This window comes from Aethalodelphis obliquidens, unplaced genomic scaffold (assembly GCF_003676395.1).
Source record: "Aethalodelphis obliquidens isolate GAN/ISIS:26980383/991018 unplaced genomic scaffold, ASM367639v1 scaffold40, whole genome shotgun sequence".
NCBI classification, from domain to species: domain Eukaryota; kingdom Metazoa; phylum Chordata; class Mammalia; order Artiodactyla; family Delphinidae; genus Aethalodelphis; species Aethalodelphis obliquidens.
In genome coordinates this window covers 9,937,708-9,963,657 of record NW_020837984.1, presented here as the reverse complement: position 1 = coordinate 9,963,657, position 25,950 = coordinate 9,937,708, and the positions used below count along the sequence as shown (strand labels likewise).

Sequence of the window (25,950 nt, the reverse complement as noted above, 5' to 3'; positions counted from 1 at the left end):
TTGAAAATTAAAAAGATATTATTTTTCCCTGCTTTCCCTGCATGCCTTTTTATTTTAAGTTAGCAGCCCAGCACCCAGGACATTACAGAGGTTTGTGAATTCTTCAGCTAAGACGGCTTGACCTATACATAAGTAGAAAAATCCCAGCTAGTCCAGACTCACTGAAAGTGGAACTACAACACATTTCCCTGAGATAAAACGCTGTGGAATCCTCTTGGTTTTTTCCAGGAAACCCTGAGTCCTTAATGGGACAGAACTTAAGGCAATGGGAACCAAAAAATCATACAAATGTAGTTACCTGTGAAAGAAAAACAAAGGAAAAGAAAGAATTGAAGGGAGCAGATTATGAGAAAGATTGAAATAAAATCAACACATAAGAAAGGGCAGGGGAACCCAGTGGAGGCACCAATCAGAAGGGAGAAGGAACTGCAGGACACGCGCGCCAGCGAGCACACACACACAAACACACACACTTTCAAGAAAAGGTACAAAGGGAACAAAACTGTATGTTGTGGAAGAGAGGGAGGGAGGGAGAGAAGAAAAAAGAGAAAGAGAGAGAGGGAGAGAGGCAGATTGAAATCTCAAGATCTAGACCGGGTCAAGCTGGAAGAACAGGCAGAGTAAGACCAGAGACTGGGTGGGGAATCCCAGAACGATCTGTTTACAAAAAGATAGGCCTATGGAAATTCCACAAGTGACTTTTGAGATTCAAATCCGAAATAGAGAAGGACCCAAATCACACGCTGTCTGTGTGTATTTTAACCGCCTAATGAGGTACCATCTAGACTAGCGGAAATTCTCCCCGGCCTTGAACAGAAGCTTTCAGATTTTAGATTTCAAAAGACCTAAATATCCTCCACGTGGCCTCCGACAGTGCCCGGGGGGGCCGGCCAGCAGCCGCGGTCCTAACCTTCAGGGAGACCCGCGGGAGCGCGCGCCGCGCGGGGGCCGCCCCCTCGGAACTCCCCTCGCATTGTCTGTGCGCCCTGGAGTCTCCGCTTCCCAGGCGCGCTCCAGGTTATTGTTCTCCCTTCGCCCGCAGGGGAGGAGGGTGGGAAGAGGGCGGCGGCGGCGCGCGGCTGCCACCCGGGCAGGGGCGCCTCGGTCCTGGGACCGTGCACCCGGGGGTGGGTCCGATGCCACCTGAGGCTGGGGGGATGCGGGGGCCGCCGAACGCCTCCCTGGACCCCTTCCCCTTCCCTTCCCGCAGGTCCACAGATCCTGGGCGCGAGCCGGGCGCGGGCCGGCCGGGCCGGGAGCAGGAAGGCGGGCGGGCGTCCGGTGCCGCGCTGTGGCTCCCGCGGCCGCCCGGGCTCTCGCAGCTCGAGGGAGGGACGCTATGACGCACCCTCTCGGTATTAGAACACTTCACCTTCTATTAATAGACACTCCTCCGACCGCAGACCTAGCTCGCCCTCGCTCTCCTTCCCTCCTTCGTGAAGGAAGGGAGGAAAAATCCTACCTAGAATGGAAGCTTCTAATAGGCAGTGTTAAGGAAGAATTCTATTTTGCACATTCCTTTATAATTCCAGCTACTAATTGCAGATCTAGGGAGCGCTCTTTGGCACAGGGAATTCCCTGATTTTCTGAAGCTTTAACACCTACACGACCTTATTTTACATGTCTCCTAAACATGTCAAATAAATTCGTCTCTTGTGAGTTCATGAAATATTCGCCAAGAATTTGCTCAAACTGGGTAAGACGCAAACCCACTGAATTCAGAGAAAGGATGTTTCTAGCTGACTTTCTGTATTTGCTAAAACCCAGCAATTCTAACCATAAAATTTATTTGGGAGGGGAAGCATATACAGGGAAAACATTGCAGATTTCAAACAAAAGCAAAGTTTGTCTTAGGGTTTTTTTTTTTTTTTTAATTGGGGCTTTTGGATGCTTTTAGCTGTACACCATCCATGTAATTATAGGTGATTAAAAATAATTCTTACCAAGTCATAGTAACATTTGCAATAATTAAAACGGGATTTTTTTAAACTGTAATTTATTTCTCATAATTTGGTTGTTTGTGCTGCAGTCAGCACTAAAAAGGAAGACTGATCACTATCTTTCATCTTGGTTTCTATTCAGTTTCACTTTCTAAACTCCAGAGTAGACCAAAGAAATACTGCCCTTTACATTTATTAACAAAAAAGATATATGTATGTAGATATAGGCTTTTTTTTTTTTTTTTTTTGCGGTACGCAGGCCTCTCACTGTTGTGGCCTCTCCCGTTGCGGAGCACAGGCTCCGGACGCGCAGGCTCAGTGGCCATGGCTCACGGGCCCCGCCGCTCCGCGGCATGTGGGATCTTCCCGGACCGGGGCACGAACCCGTGTCCCCCGCATCGGCAGGCGGACTCTCAACCACTGCGCCACCAGGGAAGCCCTAGGCATTTTTAATATGCCTTTTTAAGAGACTTTTTTTTTAGAGCAACAAAATTGAGAGGGATGTACGGAGATTTCCCATATAACCTCTGCCCCTACATGGGCATAGCCTCCCCCGTTACCAACATCACTCACCAGAGTGGTACATTTTTTTTTTACCAAGGGTGAGTCTACATTAACGATTCATAGTCATCCAAAGTTCACAGCTTACCTTAAGGTTCATTCTTGGCATTGTACATTCTATGGGTTTGGACAACTGTATAACAACATACATTCATCTTTATAATATCATACAAGGTCTTTTCAATGCTCTAAAAATCCTCTAAGCTCTGTAGAGGCCCATTTTTAAAAGCCTAGCTAAACCGCAGTTTGGTTACCATGCAGGCAATTCTAAGAACGCAGAATATCCAATGTGCCATTCTTGCTAACACCTAGTGTATCAAGTGAGGGGTATCTGTAAAAACAATATAGTTGGCCCTTGAACAAAACGAGGGGGTCGGAACACTGACCCTCCCACCCTCTGTGCAGTCAAAAATCCGAGTATAATTTAGAGTGGGCCTTTCATATCCCCATGGGGTTCCTCTGTATCCAAGTTTCTGTATCCGTGGATTCAACCAACCACAATCCTGTAGTACTATTGAAAGAAATCCTCCTATAAGCACACCCATACAATTCAAACCTGTGTTGTTCAAGGGTCAACTGTATTAAACATGATTTTGCTGTGGAAAAATCATGCCCTCTTACTGTAGAAGCATTTAATAAAGTTTAAGAATGACCACAGTAGCAATTGTTACAGTGCATTATAAAATACCCATTTGATAGTAGGTCCCCCTGTGAGAGACAATTTGGCAATAGCCATCACATTTTTAAATGTATATAACCTTGAGGGCTTCCCTGGTGGCACAGTGGTTAAGAATCCACCTGCCAATGCAGGGGACACTGGTTCAAGCCCTGGTCCAGGAAGATCCCACATGCCGCAGAGCAACTAAGCCCATGCGCCACAACTACTGAGCCTGTGCTCTAGAGCCCGCGAGCCACAACTACTGAAGCCGGCACGCCTAGAGCCCGTGGTCCGCAACAAGAGAAGCCACTGCAATGAGAAGCCCATGCACCGCAACGAAGAGTAGCCCCTGCTCACCGCAACTAGAGAAAGCCTGCGCACAGCAATGAAGACCCAACGCAGCCAAAAATAAAATAAATAAATTTAAAAAAATGCTTTAAATATATATACCCTTGGTTCCAGCAATTCCACTCTTGCGAGTATATGCTACAGACACAGTACACACTTGTGAAGTCATTGGTTGTTGCGGTGTTTGTACTAACAAAAGGTTAGAAACAATATAAATGTCCTACAATTATGGTACTATATCCATATACATCCATATTACATAGCCTTGAAGAAGATTAAAGCAACCTTTTTTGGTACTGATAGTGAAGTATGTTTAAGATACACCGTTAAGTGAAAAAAGAAAGATGCAGAAGCAGTGTAAAATACTATCAGTTACATTACAAAAATAAATGTAATGCATATATTAACTTTTATATATATCAAATGTATATTTATATGGAAATATTTATGAAACTGATAGCAATGTTTGCCTCCTGGGAGGTAACTAGGAGGCTAGGATGGGAGAGAAACTTATTTTCTCTTATCTATCTTTTTGTATCTTTGAATTTTGTTCCATGAGCATGCATCATCTATTAGCAAATGTTAGCCTAAAAATACCTTTAAATTCCTTTCTAAATTTACCCACATATGATAGATCTCTCTTTAATTTGTAGACGTTCCATATTTGGGATTATTATCATTTTAGAGAAGTTTACTCTGATGAAACAAAACTAAACTAAACTAAAGTAAGCTAAGCTTTTATCCTCAGCACCCTTTTATCTTAGCTCTACCTGATCTGTGAATCATCATAGAAATGCTTTGCCCAGAGGCTGCTAGAACTCTACTACCTGCATTTTAAAAAAAGGTTCTCAGTTGTTGATATATTTTTTCTCTATTCTTGTGGCATGTTATGAATGGGAGTAATGGCAGAGTTAAAGGTCTATTGAGTATCTACTATAAAATAATTACTTAAAGAGATTTATAACTCATCCATTTTATTTTGCACCAGACTGTCACTTAAAACAACGGCCTGTTTATCAGAATTCATATTTCCTACAATGACTTTCTATACTAGAGATGAAGTGGTTAGATTTCAAACTATTCCAGTGGGGTAATGTGCACAGAGTGCTTCTGCCTCTGTTAAAAAAGTGAAAAAACAGAGGCTGGGGGTCGGTGAGGGGTGTGCACTACAAGATTATACCAGAAATGAGCCAAATTGTTTATCTTTTCAATTCCATTGTAGGTATTTCTTTTTCTCCCCCTTTCCAGCTTTATTGAGATATAATTGACATATAACATTGTGTAAGTTTAAGGTGTACACAAGTGTTGACTTGATACCCTTACACATTGCGAAATAATGTTGTAGGTGTTTTTTATATGAGTTCAGGTAAGTTTGTGCTGTTACTCTTCAGTATAACAACAGGAATCGGTACAGGAGTGACTTTACCAGGGTGTTTTCCTCCAGAGGCCCCAGCACCGATGCCTTGTGATGAAGGTGATGATGAAGAAACAGAGGAGCAGGAGGAAGGGTATCAAACAGAAATATTGCTCGTTTACATGTATATGAGCTAATGTACGTAGAGCACTTTGCCAGAGACTGGCAGAGAAAAGGGGATCAAAATAGAATTATTATTAGAATGAGGAGAGGTTTACAATAGTCCCTGGGGTCACAAGCTGTGTTTGGGGTCGTAGAATAAGGCTGCCCATATTCCACTTTCTTAAGAACTACCAAGTCCCTGTGCAATGTTTCCCACCTTCAGGTACCACCAAAGTGAACCACTTTCATGATTTGTACTATCTCTAGGCACCAGTTATACTATTATATGTAGGGAGTTTTTAAACCATTAATTCAAGTTAACTTTGCTCTCTGCTTTAGCTAAGTTCTGCTCAAAGCAATAATTATTCCTTTTAGGTGTCAGTGACATATGTAATATGCATATACTATTAGAATAAAATATATTATGTATATAATATTAGAATAAAAAATGCTTGTCTGTGAACCTGCTGAAAGTATCTCATGTAGCATGTCAACCCAATCACCATGTAACTGTTTGTCTTCCCATAACCTGAAGTGGACCCTGTGAGACCCTTGGCAGCTACTACACCCCTTCAGCATCCTAGATTTGGTTTGGGGTGACTGCTGCAGAAGCTGGAAGAGCATGATAATCACCTGCTACTCATCCTGCAAGGCAGATGCTTTCAGAGCAGAAAGCATTTCCAGCCCCTGGCCATGCATGATTAGACCTGCATATATTCACGTGTCTGTGTATCCGTATTCTGGTGGATGCTTCTTGCATTGCTGCTGGTCTCAGCTCAGAAATGACACTTTCCAATAAATATACTCCAGCCAGCTGTTTAAGAACAGGGTTACCTATGTGGGTAGTGAAGAAGACAAAAAGGGTGGGAGTGTTTTGGTGGAAGAGCCCCGGTTTGTGTAACCTGTCCGGTTATACGGACAGGTTATACGGAAGCCTCATTATACGGAAGAGTGAGGTTGTGGAAAACCTTATCTTTTGGAATTGGCCTAAGATATAGTGGCCTAGACTATATCATGCATAGACTTCATTTTTTTTTTTTTTTTTTTTTTGCGATACGCAGGCCTCTCACTGCTCAGGCCTCTCCTGTTGCAGAGCACAGTCTCCGGACGTGTAGTCTCAGCGGCCATGGCTCACGGGCCCAGCCGCTCCGCGGCATGTGGGATCTTCCCAGACCGGGGCACGAACCCGTGTCCCCTGCATCGGCAGGCGGACTCTCAACCACTGCGCCCATAGACTTCATTTTTGTTGCGCTTCAATTTACTGCACTTCACAGGTATTGTGTTTTCTACAAATTGAAGGTTTGTGGCAACCCTACATCAAACAAGTCTATTGGTGCCATTTTCCCAACAGCATTTACTCACTTCATGTCTTTTGTCACATTTTGGTAATTCTCGAAATATTTCCAATTTTTTCCTTGTTATTATATTTGTTATGGTGATCTGTGATCAGTGATCTTTGATGTTACTATCGTCTTGGGGCACCACAAGCCACGCCCATATAAGACAGCAAACTTAATTGATAACTGTGTGGTGTTCTGAATGCTCCACCCTGCTCCCATCTCTCTCCCTCTCCTTGGGTCTTCTAATTTCAACACAACAATGTTGAAATTAGACCAATTAATAACCCTATAATAGTCTCTAAGTGTTCAAGTGAAAGGAAGAGTCACATGTTTCTCACTTTAAATCAAAAGCTAGAAACGATTAAGCTTAGTGAGGAAGGTGTGTCAAAAGTTGAGGAGACAGGCTGAAAGCTAAGCCAAGTTGTGAATGCAAAGGAAAAGTTCTTGAAGGAAATTAAAAGTGAACACACAATGATAAGAAAACAAAACAGCCTTATTGCTGATATGGAGAAAGTTTTAGTGGTCTGGATAGAAGATCAAACCAGTCACAACATGCCCTTAAGCCAAAGTCTAATCCAGAGCAAGACCTTAATGCTCTTCAATTCTATGAAGGGAGAGAGGAGCGAGGAAGCTGCAGAAGAAAAGTCTGAAGCTATTAGAGGTTGGTTCATGAGGTTTAAGGAAAGAAGCCATCTCCAGAACATAAAAGTGCAGGGTGAAGCAGCAAGTGCTGACATAGAAACTGCAGCAAGTTATCGAGAAGATCCAGCTAAGATAATTAATGAAGGTGGCTACACTAAACAACAGATTTTCAGTGTGGAAGAAACAGCCTTCTATTGGAAGATATCATTTAGGACTTTCATAGTTAGAGAGGAGAAGTCGATGCCTGGTTTCAAAACTTCAAAGGACAAGCTGACTCTCTTGTTAAAGGCTAATGCAGCTGTTGACTTGAAGTCAAAGCCAGTGCTAATTTACCATTCCAAAAATCCTAGAGCCCTTATGAATTATTCTAAACCTACTCTGGCTGTGCTCTATAAATGGAATAACAAAGCCTGGTTGACAGCACATCTGTTTACTACATGGTTTTCTGAACATTTTAAGCCTACTGTTTAGACCTAGTGTTCAGAAAGAAAGATTCCTTTCAGCTCCTTGACAATGCACCTGGTCACCCAAGAGCTCTGATGGAGAGGTACAATGAGATTAATGTTTTCATGCCTGCTAACACAACATCCATTCTGCAGCCCATGGATCAAGGAATAATTTCTACTTTCAAGTCTTATTATTGAAGAAATATATTTCATAAGGCTATAGCTGCCATAGATAGTGATTCCTCTAATAGATCTGGGCAAAGTCAATCGAAAACCTTCCATAAAGGACTGATCATTCTAGATGCCATTAAGAATATTTGTGATTCATGGGAAGAGGTCAAAATATCAATATTAACAGGAGTTTGGAAGAAGCTGATTCCAGCCCTCATGGATGACTTTGAGGGTTCAAGACTTCAGTGGAGGAAGTAACTGCAGACGTGGTAGAAACAGCAAGAAAACTAGAATTCGAAGTGCTGCCTGAAGAGGTGAGTGAATTGCTGCAATCTCATGATAAAACTTTAACAGCTGAGGAGCTGCTTTTTATGGATAAGCAAAGAAAGTGGTTTCTTGAGGTGGAATCTACTCCTGGTGAAGATGCTGTGAAGATTGTTGAAATGACAAGAAAGGATTTAGAATATTACATAAACTTAGTTGATAAAGCAGCGGCATGGTTTGAGAGGACTGAGTCCAATTTTGAACGAAGTTCTACTCTGGGTAAAATACTATCAAACAGAATTGCATGCTACAGAGAAACCGTTTGTGAAAGGAAGAATCAATCGACGGGCCAAACTTCATTGTTGTCTCATTTTAATAAACTGACACATCTACCCCAGCCTTCAGCATCCACCACCCTGGTCAGTCAGCAGCATCAACATCGAGGCAAGACCCTCCACCAGCAAAGAGATTATGACTCTCTGAAGGCGCAGATGATGTTTAGCATTTTTTTTAGCAATAAAGTATTTTTTTAAACTTTTAATTTTATATTGGAGTATAGTTGATTAACAATGTTGTGTTAGTTTCAGGTGTACAGCAAAGTGATTCAGTTATACATATACATGTATCTATTCTTTTTCAAATTACTTTCGCATTTAATCTGTTACATAATATTAAGCAGAGTTCCCTGTGCTATACAGTAGGTCCTTGTTGGTTCTCCATTTTAAATATAGCAGTGTGTACATGTCAATCCCAAACTGCCTAATAAAGTATTTTTAAATTAAGGTATGTACATTGTTTTTTACACATAATGTTATTGCACACTTAATAGACTACAGTGGAGTGTAAACATAACTTTTACACGCACTGAGAAACCAAAAAATTCGTGACTTGCTTTATTGGAATATTTGCCTTATTGTGGTGGTCTGGAACCAAACCAGCAATGTCTCTGAGGTGTGCCTGTATAAAATGAAAGGGTACTGTTCAAAAAATAATTGTCCGCTCACGTGTCTATCACCCAGCCTAAGAAATGGACAATTACCAGCCCCTTAAGAAGCCCCTGTGTGCCCATTTCTGAACACATCTGCCTCCCTGGCTTCTCTCGGGAACGACCTTTCTGAATTTTGTTTTGCTTTATAGTTGTAATGGTTATGTATGTGTTCCTGAATAACATAGTATTTAGTTTTATCTGCCTTTTGAACTCGAAATAGATGGAATCTTTGATGACTTGCTTTTTTCGCTCCACATTCTATTTTTGAGCCTCATCCAGTCCCTTCCCTTCTCTTCTCTTTGCAGGCCTTCAGCCCAGATCCCCTCTGGGATTCTTGCATTTATCTTCTGACCAGGCTCTCTGTTGACAGACTCTTCCCTCCAGAATTCACTGTGCAAACCACCACCAAATCCTCACCTTAAAATGGGAAGTTATATTTAAAACTTTTCTAGCAGCGTATTCAGTGGCATGAGAAATGTTTACCTTTACAAATTTTGTATAAATATATATTACAAATCACACAAAACTTTAACAGTCGCTCTCTCTGGACGGTAGGATTATAGATAGCTTAATTTTTTTCTTTGCGATATTTTTCTATTTCCCAAGTTTTCATTGGAAGCCTTGGATGCAAGGTTCTGGTCTTCCCTGCTTTTATCTTCCCAGTTCCCAGTGGTTTCTGAGGTCTGACCTGGTGAAGAGGTGGGTGTGTGGGGCACAAGAGCAGAACATGGAGCCCCCTTTCTCAATGACATGTTTGTATTCAAAGCCACAGGCTTTCTTTCCCACCCCCAGTCCAGAGCACCATTATCTCACCTGAGGCAGGGCAGCCGGGACCTTCAACCATTCTGGTAAACAGGGCCAGCATCATGGATGTACCACCTCTGCAGTCACACAGGGGCCCACACTCAGAAGGGCTTTCTGCTGCTATGCCATCTCAAAAGTCTTGATTTTATTTTTGAACCTATGTTTTGTATGTGAAATCCGATGGGACAGTGGAGTATGAGCAGAGGGCATATGCATGCATTGCACGTCTGCTGTTCTTGCTGCCCCATGAGCACAGAATTCCGGTTGTCCCACATGATTTCGAGTTCAGCAAGATGTAAGTGTATTTCATCTTTGATTAAGTTGGGGCGCTGACAGCCCTGAGAGGTCATGCTTTCCATTCAAACCAGGACTGGTTTTGAAGGTAGAAAAAGGGCCATGGTATTCTAAAGACATGAACAACCAAGGAATCTTATCGGAGCCTTTGTTTCTTTTGATACTCTCTGTATTAGCCAACCACATATCCTGAAAATGAAGACATAGGAGGAAAGGGAAATCTTAGGGCGCCGCATAGTTCCTTTTCCTTTTAGTCCTTCCTCATTCAACAGTAAGTTGAAGGTAGAGGGTTGGTGGAGTGAGCACATATCAAGAAGTGAAATAAAAACAAGTGAATTAGTTTTGTGCAGCGTTTCCACTGTTCTGGTAAGAACGAAATACATAAGCACCTACAAGCTATGAAATATGAATTAGATCATTTTAGTGATTCTGCTTATAAGTTAAATGCTCTTATATTTGAATTTAAAACTGATATTTCACAATATAAAAATAAATGATAAAATTCAGGCTAATATTTTCAATTATTGTTTACTTAGAATAACATTAAATAACAAACAAACAAAAAAAAAAAGGCAAGGAAAGTTGAGAGAGAGACTGTGGGAAAACCTTTAACAGCACTTTTTTTGGGCCCCTAAAATTGTAGTTCCAAATCTATGGTTTATGTTGTCTTGCAGCTCATGAAAATCCAGGGCTTTTCTATAAAACTCTTGTCTCTGCTGTGGCTACTTAAAGGCCATTTCGAGACCTGGAAGTCAAGAGAAGACTCTTTTCTCTAAATCTCTGCTGTGGAATATCCATACCCTGAGGGAACAGGCTGGGGTAGAGAAAATGTAGGAAAACCACACTTGTTAATATCTCAGAATACTGTCCCCCCTATATTAAAAACAAAAAACAGAACAACACCTAGCAACCATAAATTCGTTGAAGGCAAGGACCTTCTTTCTCTTGCGCTTAACCATAGAGCTGTCCTTTAATAGGGACTTAATAGTTGTCCTTTTCCTCAATAAATATTTGCTCATTTAAATGTAAAGTGCTCTTTCATCATGCGGTTCTCAAACACCTTCAAAGCCTCCCTATTGCCTTAACCTACAAATTGAAACTCCTAACCAGGCATTTAAGGTTCTATAATCTGGGTTCAATCTACTTTTCGAAATTCATCTCCCAAGACTCCCTAGAACTCCGTCAGTAATGGTCGCACAAATACAGAATGACTGGATTACACAGCTCCTAGGAGTTACAGAAACTACAGATGGATAAATCATTAGCCCTTTTACGGTTAGGTTTAGGTAATACATACGAGCTAACATTAATGTCCCAATATTGGGAGCCAGTGATGAGTGTTATACAGACCCTAAATGGGAGTCATTAAGATATTCAATCCTGAGAAGAGTCATCTCCTCAGGATCACATCCTGGCTTCTGCAGAAATCAGAGACCCAAAGCTAGCTGGGTCCCTTCTAGCTAGGTTAGAAGCCTGCAGCTGTTGTTTAGTCCACCGGGAAGGGTGTGGGCCGCTGGGCCTCACGTGCTGCGCTGTGGAGCTCCCTACCTGGGCTTAGGCAAGTTCCTGGACTTTAAGGACCATGAAATCATAGCCATTACTAAGTGTCAGAATTTCACATGCTAGTAAAGAGCCATTAAGGAAAGCTTTGGGCAGAGACAAGCTTTTAAGGCAGTGTAACCCAAGCAGGGGCTATTCTCAGTGTACCTTGGTGGGAATCAATTGTGTTTCCAACATGCCTGCGTGGGGGAGATTCGTAACCTGACAGGGCTGGGAGAAACTTGAAGAGCCATTGCATCCATGCCCTTGTCTTTAGTTTAGAAAACTCCGAAATCTTTTAAAAAAATTACCTATCTATGCCCAAACCTGGTAACTCCTTCACTTGTTTGTCAATCCTGATTTCAGAGAGCTATTTCTGATATCTAACCTAAATCTCCACAGCTAATTATCTTTTTCCATCTCCTCCCTCTCAGTCAACTTTAAAAGGCCATTGTGTCTACTGCTTACTGACACACAGCTAATATTACAGTTACTGTTATTGTTTCATCCTTACAGTTGTTACTAGCATTGACAGCACACTAGGAGGTACAGAAAAAATACATAAGCAGGGCTTTCCTGGTGGCGCAGTGGTTGAGAGTCCGCCTGCCAATGCAGGGGACACGGGTTCGTGCCCCCGTCTGGGAAGATCCCACATGCCACGGAGCGGCTGGGCCCGTGAGACATGGCTGCTGAGCCTGCATGTCCAGAGCCTGTGCTCCGCAACGGGAGAGGCCACAACAGTGAGAGGCCCGCGTACCGTCAAAAAAAAAAAAAAAACAAACAAAAAACATAAGCAAACACATTTCTAGATCAGTCTTGAAATACAGCTTTTTAAAATCTAGTAATGTTTGGGTGTTCCTGACTTGGAAATGGGGAAGTAGGCAGATGTGAGAAGCAGAGTGGCAAGGGTGTATTCTGTATCTCTGACTGTGGCCACTCCTCAAGAGCCATCACTTACCTCCCACCCAGCCTGGGAAAGAAACTTAGAACCAGATAAATGTATATTAAACACGTATAGGGGAGCAGGGAGGCGATTGGGCATGGCATGGTGGTAGAAACCGTGGGGGCCTGCGAAGGAGTCCACTCCGGGGCATGGTGGGGAGGGCCTACATGAAAACTGCCACAATTTCATGTGAAAACTAGGAGGAAATATTTGAGTTGAAAATGAGTCATAACAGCACCTTCCTTATCCTTCCCTCAAAGTGCCCGGCTAAGAGCAGAAATGAAAAACATTGATGCATCCTCTAGTGAAAGACATCCCAAGGCCTGGGGCTTACACCATCTTGTTGTTTCTTACTGTTTTTTACTTATAAAACATTTTAAAGATTTATCCATGTTGCAAGATGGACACTTAGTGCATTACTTCCAATAGTTGCATGTTATTCTATGATATATGCTACGTTTTATTTAACCTTCCGTAATGCACAGGTGATATATACTGTTTGCCAACAATATGCTGCTACTTCAATTGCTGCTGTGATGATTGTCCTCGCTTGTGCCCTTTTACGGACTTGTGCAAGAGTTTCTTAGAGGTATGTATTCCCAGGAGTGGAACTGCTGGGCCACAGGAAAACACATACTACATTTTATTACATATTTCCAGATAACTTCAAAACAGCTGTACCAGGGACTTAACTCCCAATAGCAATGCATGACAGTTCATGCTTCCTCCCATCCTAGCCAACACTTGGTGTTACCTAACTTTCACATTTTTGCCTATTTAATGGATGTAAAGAAGTGTGTTGTTGCTTTAATATGCATTTATCTGATTATAAGTGGGATTGTATATCTCTTCATCTACTTTTTAAAATTGAAGTATAGTTGGTATACAATATTATGTAAGTTACAGGTGTACAATATAGTGATTCACAATTTTTAAAGGTTATATTCCATTTATAGTTATTATAAAATATTTGCTATATTCCCATGTTGTACAATATATCTCTTCATCTACTTGTTAGTCTCTCAAGCTTCCCTTCTGTAAATTTGCCTGTTCATATCCTTTGGCTATTTTTCTATTGTGTTTCCTGTTTTTTTCTTCTCAATATAATAGGAATATAATTGCTATTATATCCTAGACATTAATGTCTTCTTGGTTTGGAAACACCTCTCAGTCTATCAACTTTCTCTTAGCTGGTCTATGATGTTCTTTAACCAGAAACTTTAATTTTGATATAGTCAAGTTCATCATTCTTTTGGTTTTATAGTTTATGCTTTCAGAGTCTTATTGAAGAAATCTTTTCCTATCCTAAGATTCCAAAGCTACTCTTCTGTTTTTAATTTCTATTAGCTCTATAGTTTTCCCTTTCCCTTTTAGGTTTTTTTATTCATTGAAATTTCACCTTTCCAAATGGTATGAGATATAGATGCAGCTTTACTTTTCTCCATGGTGAACCAATTTTTCCAACATTATCTATGAAACAAAACTTGTGTGTTAGGTTGGATTATTATTCCCAATCCTTCGTGTCCTCCATGCTATAGAATTATACTCCCATGCTCTTTGCCATGTGGTTTTGCAGCACCTTCTACCAATTTGTTAGACTTGGCCATGTGACTAATTTGGTCAATGAAATATTAGGAGATGGCAGCAGACGTGTTAAATGTGTTTGGGTGATGAGACTTCATCTCTTGAGCTCCTGTCATTGCCAGAATGAGGCATGTGATAAAGGCCTGAACTAACCTGTGTCCTGGAGCAAAGCCCAGCTGAATTCGGCTGAGTCCAGCCAAGTCTTGACCAGACCAGATGAGATCAGTAGAGACCTGTGAGAGAGAAAAAACAATGGCTGCTATAAGCCACTGGTATTTCTGGGTTGTTCATTACACGGTATTATTACTGCAGCAATAGTTGACTATCTCTACATGATTTTCTCATAGATTTGTGATGTTACCATTATCACATACCAAGTTCTCATAGGTAAAAGTGTTGTTTCTGAGTTCTCTATTCCGTCCCACTGTTCTACATGTCTGCTACTGTGACTTATGTCATTATCTGGAAGGGTAAATTTCCCCTCTATGATTTTTGTTTTCAAAAATGACCAGATTATAATGGAATTCAACCTTCCATATGTATTTGAGAATGTTTAAATTCTTCAAATCCCATTAAAAGTTTGAATGGTTTGCACTGAGTTTATGAATACATTTAGAGATCACTGATATCTTAAGAATGTTACTCCTATCCACAGACATTATATATACCCCTATTCAGGTCTTCTTTGAAGTCTGTTAATAGCATTAACATTTTTTCCCATGAAAGTTTTGTGCATTTTTTTCTTAGGTTAATTCCCAAAAACTTTAGAGTTTTGTTGCCATTGTAAGAAGTATCTTATTTTCTAGTTTGTTAGTACTAGTATGTAAGTATACTTTTGGTTTTCATGAATTGATTTTGAATTTGGGAATCTTGCTGTATCAGGATAAGGTTTGGCTATCTGTAACACCAGGCACACACATACACAAACTAAAATAACAGTGGCGTGAATGAGATAGATGTTTATTCAAGAAGTTCCAAAGTTTGGAGGTAGACATTTTAGGGCTGGTGTTAGTATAGCAGGTGCCTTCTTTCTTGTTCTGCTATGTGTGGCTTCCATATTCAAACTCAGCTCACGGTCTAGGATGACTGCCGAAGCTCCAGCTATTGTATCTTCATTTCAGATGGCAGGAAAGAGGATGAGGCACATTCCCTCCTTTTAGGAATGTGTGCACCAGTTCTGCTTTTAACCCATTGCCTGGAACATGGCAATACTTAGCTACAAGGGAGGCTAGCAAATGTTGTCTTTATTCTGGTTGGCCTTGTGCCCTATAAAAAAAAAAGTAGTTCTTTGGAAGAAGGGGAGAAAAGCATCTCTGTCACCTTGCTGCATTCTTTTATTATTTCTAATAGCTTATTGTTTCTATAAGGTGTTTTATGTGGTTGATCATATTACTGCAAACAATCCCAATTTTATCTCTTTCCTTCTGATTCTTCTATTTAATTTCTTCTTCCTTTTATTACAAATCTTATTTTGTCAGCCAGGACTTTCAATATCATGTTAAACAGCAGTGGCAACCTTCTCTTGATCCTACACTTAAATGGAATGTGTTTAAAGTTAATCAATTTATAATATTTTGCTGTACATTTTTGGTCCTTCATAAAGTTAAGTAAATTTCTTACTATTCCTAACTTTCCTGAAAGTTTTTATTATTAATAATGATGCACATTCTCGAATGATTTTTCTCTCTTATTCTTTCTGAGGTGAGTTATTTGGATAGGTTTTCTGATGTTAAATCATACTTGAATTTCTAGAATAAACCCTACTTATTATGTTTTCATGATAAATGGCTAGATAGGTAGCTAGACAGGTATATTCTAAAGAGAGGGAAATGAATAGCAAGGGTTTTCCTAGTTCACTGGAGTAAGAATGTTGGATTCGGTTAGTTAATATTTAGAAATTTTTGCATTTATGTTCAGAAGCGAAATGGGCCTATTTTTAAATTGTCCATTTTCAGATTTAGGGTCTAATTCTGCTGTTTTTCTTTTTTTCCTTCTCTGCCTCCTCTTGCTCATGGTGGCGTTTTTTTTTTCTTTTTTTTAAAAATATCTTTATTGGAGTATAATTGCTTTACAATAGTGTGTTAGTTTCTGCTTTATAACAAAGTGAATCAGCTATACATATACATATATCCCCATATCTCCTCCCTCTTGCATCTCCCTCCCACCCTCCCTACCCACCCCTCTAGGTGGTCACAAAGCACAGAGCTGATTTCCCTCTGCTATGCAGCTACTTCCCACTAGCTAGCTATTTTACATTTGGTAATGTGTATATGTCCATGCCACTCTCTTCGTCCCAGCTTACCCTTCCCCCTCCTCGTGTCCTCAAGTCCATTCTTTACATCTCTGTCTTTATTCCTGTCCTGCCCCTAGGTTCTTCAGAACTTTTTTTTTTTTTTTTTTTTAGATTCCATATATATGTGTTAGCATATGGTATTTGTTTTTCTCTTTCTGACTTCCTTCACTCTGTATGACAGACTCTAGGTCCATCCACCTCACTACAAATGACTCAGTTTTGTTTCTTTTTATGGCTGGGTAACATTCCATTATATATATGTGCCACATCTTCTTTATCCATTCATCTGTCGATGGACGCTTAGGTTGCTTCCATGTCCTGGCTATTGTAAATAGAGCTGCAGTGAACATTGTGGTACATGACTCTTTTTGAATTATGGTTTTTTCAGGGTATATGCCCAGTACTGGGATTGCTGGGTCATATGGTAGTTCTATTTTTAGTTTTTTAAGGAACCTCCATACTGTTCTCCATAGTGGCTGTATCAATTTACATTCCCACCAACAGTGCAAGAGGGTTCCCTTTTCTCCACACCTTCTCCAGCATTTATTGTTTGTAGATTTTTTGATGATGGCCATTCTGACTGGTGTGAGGTGATACCTCATTGTAGTTTTGATTGGCATTTCTCTAATGATTAGTGATGTTGAGCATCCTTTCATGTGTTTGTTGGCCATCTGTATATCTTCTTTGGAGAAATGTCTGTTTAGGTCTTCTGCCCATTTTTGGATTAGGTTGTTTGTTTCTTTGATATTGAGCTGCATGAGATGCTTATAAATTTTGGAGATTAATCCTTTGTCAGTTGCTTCATTTGCAAATATTTTCTCCCATTCTGAGGGTTGTCTTTTGGTCTTGTTTATGTTTTCCTTTGCTGTGCAAAAGATTTTACGTTTCATTATGTCCCATTTGTTTGTTTTTATTTCCATTTCTCTAGGAGGTGGGTCAAAAAGGATCTTGCTGTGATTTATGTCATAGAGTGTTCTGCTTATGTTTTCCTCTAAGAGTTTGATAGTGTCTGGCCTTACATTTAGGTCTTTAATCCATTTTGAGTTTATTTTTGTGTATGGTGTTAGGGAGTGTTCTAATTTCATTCTTTCACATGTAGCTGCCCAGTTTTCCCAGCACCACTTATTGAAGAGGCTGTCTTTTCTCCATTGTACATTTTTGCCTCCTTTATCAAAAATAAGGTGACCATATGTGTGTGGGTTTATCTCTGGGCTTTCTATCTTGTTCCATTGATCTATATTTCTGTTTTTGTGCCAGTACCATACTGTCTTGATTACCGTAGCTTTGTAGTATAGTCTGAAATCCAGGAGCCTGATTCCTCCAGCTCCATTTTTCTTTCTCAAGATTGCTTTGGCTATTCAGGGTCTTTTGTGTTTCCATACAAATTGTGAAATTTTTTGTTCTAGTTCTGTGAAAAATGCCAGTGGTAGTTTGATAGGGATTGCACTGAATCTGTAGATTGCTTTGGGTAGTAGAGTCATTTTCATAATGTTGATCCTTCCAATCCAAGAACATGGTATATCTCTCCATCTGTTTGTATCATCTTTAATTTCTTTCATCGGTGTCTTATAGTTTTCTTCATACAGGTCTTTTGTCTCCTTAGGTAGGTTTATTCCTAGGTATTTTATTCTTTTTGTTGCAGTGGTAAATGGGAGTGTTTCCTTAATTTCTCTTTCAGATTTTTCATCATTAGTGTATAGGAATGCAAGAGATTTCTGTGCATTAATTTTGTATCCTGCTACTTTACCAAACTCATTGATTAGCTCTAGTAGTTTTCTGGTAGCATCTTTAGGATTCTCTAAAGATTCTCTAGTATCATGTCATCTGCAAACAGTGACAGCTTTTCTTCTTTTCTGATTTGGATTCCTTTTATTTCTTTTCCTTCTCTGATTGCTGTGGCTAAAGCTTACAAAACTATGTTGAATAATAATGGTGAGAGTGCACAACCTTGTCTTGTTTCTGATCTTAGAGGAAATGGTTTCAGTTTTTCACCATTGAGAATGATGTTGGCTGTGGGTTTGTCATATATGGCCTTTATTATGTTAAGTTCCCTCTATGCCTACTTTCTGGAGGGTTTTTATCATAAATGGGTGTTGAATTTTGTCAAAAGCTTTCTCTGCATCTATTGAAATCATCATATGGTTTTTCTCCTTCAATTTGTTAATATGGTGTATCACATTGATTGATTTGCGTATATTGAAGAATCTTTGCATTCCTGGGATAAACCTCACTTGATCATGGTGTATGATCCTTTTAATGTGCTGTTGGATTCTGTTTGCTAGTATTTTGTTGAGGATTTTTGCATCTTTGTTCGTCAGTGATATTGGCCTGTAGTTTTCTTTTTTTGTGACATCTTTGTCTGGTTTTGGTATCAGGGTGATGGTGGCCTCGTAGAATGAGTTTGGGAGTGTACCTCCCTGTGCTATATTTTGGAAGAGTTTGAGAAGGATAGGTGTTAGCTCTTCTCTAAACGTTTGATAGAATTCGCCTGTGAAGCCATTTGGTCCAGGGCTTTTGTTTGTTGGAAGATTTTTAATCACAGTCTCAAATTCAGTGCTTGTGATTGGTCTGTTTATATTTTCTATTTCTTCCTGGTTCAGTCTTGTGCTTTTCTAAGAATTTGTCCATTTCTTCCAGGTTGTCCATTTTATTGGCATATAGTTGCTTGTAGTAATCTCTCATGATCCTTTGTGTTTCTGCAGTGCCAGTTGTTACTTCTTGTTTTCCATTTCTAATTCTATTGATTTGAGTCTTCTCCCTTTTTTTCTTGATGAGTCTGGCTAATGGTTTATCAATTTTATCTTCTCAAATAAACAGCATTTAGTTTTATTGATCTTTGCTATTGTTTTCTTCATATCTTTTTCATTTATTTCTGATCTGATCTTTATGATTTCTTTCCTTCTGCTAACTTTGGGGTTTTTTTGTTCTTCTTTCTCTAATTGCTTTAGGTGTAAGGTTAGGTTGTTTATTTGAGATGTTTCTTGTTTCTTGAGGTAGGATTGTATTCTATAAACTTCCCTCTTAGAACTGCTTTTGTTGCATCCCATAAGTTTCGTGTCGTCGTGTTTTCATTGTCATTTGTTTCTAGGTATTTTTTGATTTTCTCTTTGATTTCTTCAGTGATCTCTTGGTTATTTAGTAGCATATTATTTAGCCTCCAAGTGTTTGTATTTTTATAAACTTTTTCCTGTAATTGATATCTGGCCTTATAGCGTTGTGGTTGGAAAAGATACTTGATTTCAATTTTCTTAAATTTACTGAGGCTTGATTTGTGCCCCAAGATATGATCTATTCTGGAGAATGTTCCATGAGCACTTGAGAAGAAAGTGTATTCTGTTATTTTTGGATGGAATGTCTTATAAATATCAATTAAGTCATGGTGGGTTTTTTCTTCATTTGTTTTGTAATTTGGATTGTGAGCTAATGTTTGGGCTCTCTCTTTGGGAATGCTAATGAGACCGGGTTGAAGCCTCTATCTTCAATAAAGGATGTGCTTTTGCTTCCCGGTCCATGTGGGTTGTATATAAGCTCTATGAGATAACAAAAATCTCATGTAGTACTTTTTTTTTTTTTTTGGTAACCATAATAGTTCTTAGCACATCATTAGTCTCACTCCACTGTTTAGAAAAAAAATGACAGTAACAATATAAATGTATTATCATTTGTATATTGAAATTTGCATTTTGAAATGTGATTCCCACATATAAAAAATTCTGTCTTTGTATACTTTGAAATCATAAACTAGTAAGTTTCACACATATTGTAGATTTATACATAACATCAATTACAATGATATTTTTAAGCTTATACATTTATTTGACTTCCCCATATTTTAAGTGTTGTAGTTATAAGGTATGCCTATGGTATTTATGAAAGCCCATTTGCCAACTTCATCATTTTTTTGTTAGGGATCACCCTGCCAGTGTATAAGACAGTCCTGTGCACAAGAAATGTAGAAAGGGAAGTGATCACAAAAATGAGAGATACAAAATATATAGGAGAAAGGAATATATGTGGAAGAAAGGAAATAGATATGTGTGAGAAAGGGAAAAAGAAGAAAGGAAGAAATAAATAAGGGTTTTTAAATTTTCAAAAGGAAGGAGTAAACAGGGGTTTTCAAATGAAACATCTGATATTTTAATATTTATTCAAGTCACCGGGGGTATTTGCTAAAAAAACAGATGTCCAGGACCAGACTACAGAGATAATGAGTCAATAGATCTGAGAGCAGACTCAGGAATCTAGGTTGGCCTTAGACAACCATTTAAGAAATACTGGAATAGGGTGAGCACAGAATTAGAAAATGACACATGGTGGGGACTGGAGACATGCCAATAACAACTGACAAAGGAGCAACTTCTGCCACAGGATGCTCACCCTAGCTATTTGGAGATCCTCTGAAAGATACTAGTATATGTCTAGACTCAAAATCTCTTTCTGTGTTTTCAGTACCATCCACAGTATGTAAGATAACACTCCGACCAATGATATTCACCTGAGCCATAAAATGACCTCACAGTGAAAGAAATAAGAAACAGGCTTTCTAAAAAGTATTATCAGCATTATTCTTAAATGCAGTAAAACAGCCCACACTAGAAACAGAGCTGATTTTTCTCACATGAGGGATTTAGTGTGTTTAAATTATCACAGGGTGACCTGGCTAAGGGAACATGGCCCACCTCCTGCAGATCACTATGTCCTGGGATGAGGATGCTGGCCTCCTTGCACTGACGAACTCCGAAGAAGTTTCAAAACACCGAGGGGCAACAGGTACACAATCTGGGCACTATGAGAAGTCTGCAGCCCGGTTCATATTCTTAGGATACAGGCTGAAATCATGGAGTAGGGCTAAAATCAGAAAGAGAAGAGGTAAGTGGTGTCAGGCTGAGTGTCACAATTACAGTTTAGGGGAAGGATCCATACCTTAAAATGACAATAATCAAGGAAAGCCCCAACTGGAATAAGCCTGAAGGCTTATTGTTCACTTATTATGTCTCCTCTGAATTCCAGACCACTGTAGGTTTTAATCTTATAATTATGGGGGAAAAAAAATGATCTTGCTCACTTCAAGACCGTAAATCAACCCTAGGTCTCTCTAGTTGACTTGTCTATGGAGAATGGACTTTGGGTATTCTAAGTGGTTTTGAAAATCTTTTTTTTGTAGGTATGTGATATGTGATTTGTCTTTCCTTGGTTTCTTGGTAGGAAGCAATTGTCGTAAATTTCAAATAACGTGCAGAAATGCACCTTGTGGGAAAGAAGGTGGATTTTTGCCAGTGTATTTGCTTTTGTGGGCATCTCTGTTCAGGTTTATTAGTGATAACAGTTCCTTTCAAGTACAAGTGCGTGGAAAGTGTTAAGGTCTGTAAAATGATTACGAGACAGTAGGCAAGAAATTGAGAAAAAGCCATAGCTCCTGGGAATGAGCCGCGAGAAGATCTAGTAGTGAGTGCTCCCTAGGATTGCTGTCAGGGTACAAGGTGAGGACCGTGGGCAGAGAAGTGGGAGCGGTGCGGGAGAGAGGGCTGGAGGGAGCTAATACATATATACACGCACAAAGCCCATACAGCTTCACTCATGCCAGGTTAAGAAGTGCCTTTTCCAGAAACTCAATAAAGAAATGGTATGCATTCAGGAGCTGTTTCAACCTGTCCACACCCTACCCTGACTTCCCCAGAAAACAGGCAAGCAAGGAGGCAAATGCCATTGCCAAGCCTCCGGTCTCTGGCGTCCAGCTCCCTCAGCTCCAAGAGCACAGCCCCACAGGGCGTCACACGGAGCTGCCTCCAAGAGTGGGCACTGCACCGACCTGAGGTAAAGTTTTGATGTGATTCACTCCAAATCTGTCTGCCACTCGAGAGTGGGGTTTGGCCGCAGAGGCTCCCCGGCAGCACCAGGCAGAGGCTGAGCAGCAGCAGCAGTAACAGCCTGCAGGCTGAGTAAGGAGCCAGCCTCCGCCGCCTCCTCCTCCTGCCGGCGCGGAGTCGGCAGCACAGCCAGTCCCTATCGCTGTCACGCCGCCAGCAGCGCGGCCCCTCCGCCCCCCACCCCACCCCACCCAGCACGGCCCCAACCCTCTCACTGTTATTTGCTTGACTGACCCGAAATGGGCAGGAGGGAGGACCTGGGCGCCTGAGGGAGGGGAGGGCGTTGGCCCGCCCACTCCTTCCCCTCTGGCTCTCTGAGGCAGCTTCTCCTCCTCATTGGTCACACACTTGCGTCCATCACCTCCATGCGGCCCCGGGATTGGCAGAAGGCGCACTTCGGAGCGAGGAGGGCAGAGTGACTCCGCTGGTCTCCGGCGCCTCATCTTTCCCTCCACCCCCCTTTTCAACGTCCACCCACCTCTCCCCAGCCCCCACTCCATTCCCCCTCCCTACTCCAGTTCGCGGCAGTGTCCTTAGAAGACTCATTGGGCCAGGGGCGAAGCCAGCCGCCTATCGAGCCGCGCCGTCATTGGCCGACGCCCACGCCCGTCGGAGCGGCAGGCTTCGCCACTGGGTGGCTTCTCTCCGCTCCCCGCCCCCCCCCCAAAGCCTCGCCCTCTCAGTCGCCTCCTCCCCTCCCGGCTCTTCCACTGCCCCCTTTCCCCTCCCGTCCCCGCCGCGTCTCCCCTGTCCAGCTGGGCGGGGACTGCTGTACGACTCTGTAAAGTCTGTGAGTCACTGCACAACCTATCAATCCAATTAAATGTCTTGAGCGAGCCGAGCAGGCGGTGCTGCCGCCGCCGCCGCTCGCCCAGCCGCGGCCGCCCCTTCTCGCAGCGCCCCTCTGATCCATGGCTGTCTGTACTTGTTACGGTGTAACCTCCTCCTCCGCCTCCTCCGCCTCCTCCTCAGGAGCCGCTGCAACTTCCCCTCAGCCAGCCTCCTCCTCTGCTTGGGGACTGCAAAGGCATGGGATAGACCTAGAGCCACTTCTCTCTCCCCTCCAGCCCTCGCTCAATCTCCCCCCTTTAAATTAAAGTCTATTCCTCGCTCCTCGTCGTTTTAGGGATTTATTTGTCAGTCTTTTATTTCCTCTGATTTTATTTTCCCTCCCTGGGGCAGGGGGGTCGCAGGGGCCGGTGGGTTTATTTTAGGGAAGGGGCTCTCCCCCCCCCCCCCCCCCCGTTTCTCCTTGTCCCTTTGCGGCCGTGACTTGATTTTCCTGCCCCTCTCCGCTCCCACCCCTCGAACTCAGCGTCCTGCACTCGAGTGACGCAGCGACACCCTCCGCCCACAGCCCAGACGTCCCCTCCCTCGCTGCCACCCCGACCCGTCTCGGGGCTGGACCCGGTGCCGACTTCACAGAAGGGTGAGTACCGTGTTGGGTTGGCGGAGGGGTGGGGGAGAATCTAGAAAAATGTTGTAGCCGGTCCACTCTGGGGAGGGCAGGGATCACGTTGTGGGCTGGAGGTTCCCGGTCAGGCGTGGATTTGAGGTGGCGACTGCCTCCCCCTCGCTCCCTCTTCCCCCGCCCCTCGACTCCTTATTCACCAGCCTTGCTGTATTTCTAGGTATTGCCAGACTTCCACCATCGGGGCATTATAATGCTTATAAAATGAGCTGTAATGGCATGCTTTCTTAGTGAGTGGTCATAGTCAACGATGTGATCTGATAGACTGTATGACCTGCAAAAAGTGCAAAACGGCTAATGGGTAGGTTTTCCTCCAAATCAAAGTTAAACTTTTATTCAATAAAGGCAAAGTAAAAGGTATTTCTAATTTGAATGTGTGGAGATAGACCAAGAAAAGACAGGTTGCCTTGTGGCATGGCTTACTATTTTTATTTTAAAATAGTTCTTTAGGTTCCCTTTTGAAAAAAAAACGTGAATTCAGTATTAACGTAAAGGTTATGAAGTCTTTGAACCTGTTGGAGGAAAGCAAGGTAAGATGCAAATCCAGCTTGACACTTCATCTTTAGCTCACCTCTATTCTAGCAAGAAATTAAAGCACAGAATTTTTTATTTCTCTGTCACTGGGCACAGTGGGGTGTGCTAAGGACAAAAAGGGCTTTTTTTTTCTTTTGATATCTCTCTTTTGTATACTTGATTGCTCTTGAACAAAATTTTAATTTGGTCTCTTGGTTGTTGGCTGTTCAAAAGTACACATACTTGGCCATATATGCTTTATGAGAATCTTGCCCTGTGCATCTTTAATATTTAATTTGAGATAAAACTAAAAATTATGAGAAATAGTTACTCTGAATCACCTTCTGAGGTCGCTTTTGAGAATTCAGCCTATTTAAAATGGTATTCCTCTTTTTGAATCAAGTTCTGGTCTAGTTGTCCACAAGATTCAAATTAGGCCAAACCAAACATGTTTTGAAATATTAAAGTACAGGAAAGGCCTTTTAGTAGTTCATTCTCTCCTTCTCTTTCAGACTAACCAGAATAAGTTGTTGATAAATTTAATTGTAAAGAATAGACTGTTCCTGTACTGAAATCTGCCAAGTTTCTACAGAAAGATTTCTTTTTAAAGAGGAGAAATGTGTTTATGATCAGCCAAAAGTAGTAAAGTTGACTCAAATGTAAGTGCTGTCATAAGGAAATGCTTATCATAAGCCCCAAAACCTTGCAGAGTGTTTCAGGAAGACTTATACAAAGTCTTTTTGAATTGTTTAATAAATTTCATTATGTGGTCTTTTTCTTGAGTGTAAGACTGAATTATTGAGAGGCCTCAGAGCAGAGGGGAGCCATGCTGCCTGAGTTTGAATCTAGCCACCATCCCTGGACGGCTGACTGACCTTAGGCAGGTTTCAAACCTGGCCTGTGAGGGTTTTCTCCTGTAAACGGGAGGAATGACTTTTCATCGAAGGGTTGCCTTAAGGATAAGTGAGAGGGCACAAGTCACAGAGTACTTGCTGTTAGCTGCCCCATCATCATCATCACCATCATCACCATCATCATCGTCCACTGAGAGGATGTGTGATGTAGTGGTTAAGGGGACCTCCACAACCAGACTGTAGGTTCAAGTGCCAGCATTTCCTCTTGCTATCGTCGTGATCTTGGCCGCGGTAACCTCAGATTCCCCATCTATAAAGCGGGGATAATAGAAAAATTTACTTCACAGGGTTACTGTGAGGTCGGAATGAGTTTGACTAGTATTTGGTACATCTTTTCAAGTTTAATTCTGTTTTGTTCCTGGTATGTCTTGAAACAATGGATGACTATATTTTTTAGAACTATACTTTTGTAAAGATAAAGAATTATTGCTGTCATTGAAATAAGCAGAGTTCTTATCCATATGCATGATGATTTATGGGATTTATACTTTTCAATGAAGTTTATATGAGTTTTTATGAAAGTTAGTTATTGGATGAGTTGAGTTGATTACTCTTTCATTTAAACTTGCATAACCAAATATATATACCACTATTATAACGATACCTATCACATATTTGCTGTTATATGTGATTTTCTCCTCTGCTAAACAGAAAGCTCTTTGAGGGTAAGAATAGTGTTTCATTCATAATTTAATCCCAGGTGCCCAGCAGAGTACCTGGTACATAGATAGGCTTAATGAATGCTGTAGAATGAATTAAACAATGTTATTCTCAATTTGTTTATGAGTAGTTGAATGACATTGTAAGTGATGTTATGGAGCATACTATTATTTGTGGTGTTGAGTTGAATTTTT

General features: G+C 41.2%; 1 protein-coding gene and 1 long non-coding RNA gene across 2 annotated transcripts in view; one reads left to right on the top strand and one right to left on the bottom strand.

The window, feature by feature from the left end:
* LOC113633579 (uncharacterized) overlaps positions 1 to 22,407 on the bottom strand; it is an 88,800-nt gene extending 66,393 nt beyond the window's left edge. The window contains exons 1-3 of the long non-coding RNA XR_003438257.1: positions 22,141 to 22,407; positions 21,011 to 21,179; positions 14,192 to 14,271 (exon numbers count right to left, since the gene is read on the bottom strand). This is a non-coding gene — a long non-coding RNA (uncharacterized LOC113633579). The remainder of the gene's footprint in view (positions 1 to 14,191; positions 14,272 to 21,010; positions 21,180 to 22,140) is intronic.
* Positions 22,408 to 22,937: 530 nt separating this feature from the next.
* The window catches only part of SERTAD2 (SERTA domain containing 2), a 113,731-nt gene continuing 110,718 nt past the window's right edge, over positions 22,938 to 25,950 (top strand). Inside the window, exon 1 of the mRNA XM_027131836.1 lies at positions 22,938 to 23,627. The gene's annotated coding sequence lies outside the window, so the exon portion shown is untranslated. The remainder of the gene's footprint in view (positions 23,628 to 25,950) is intronic.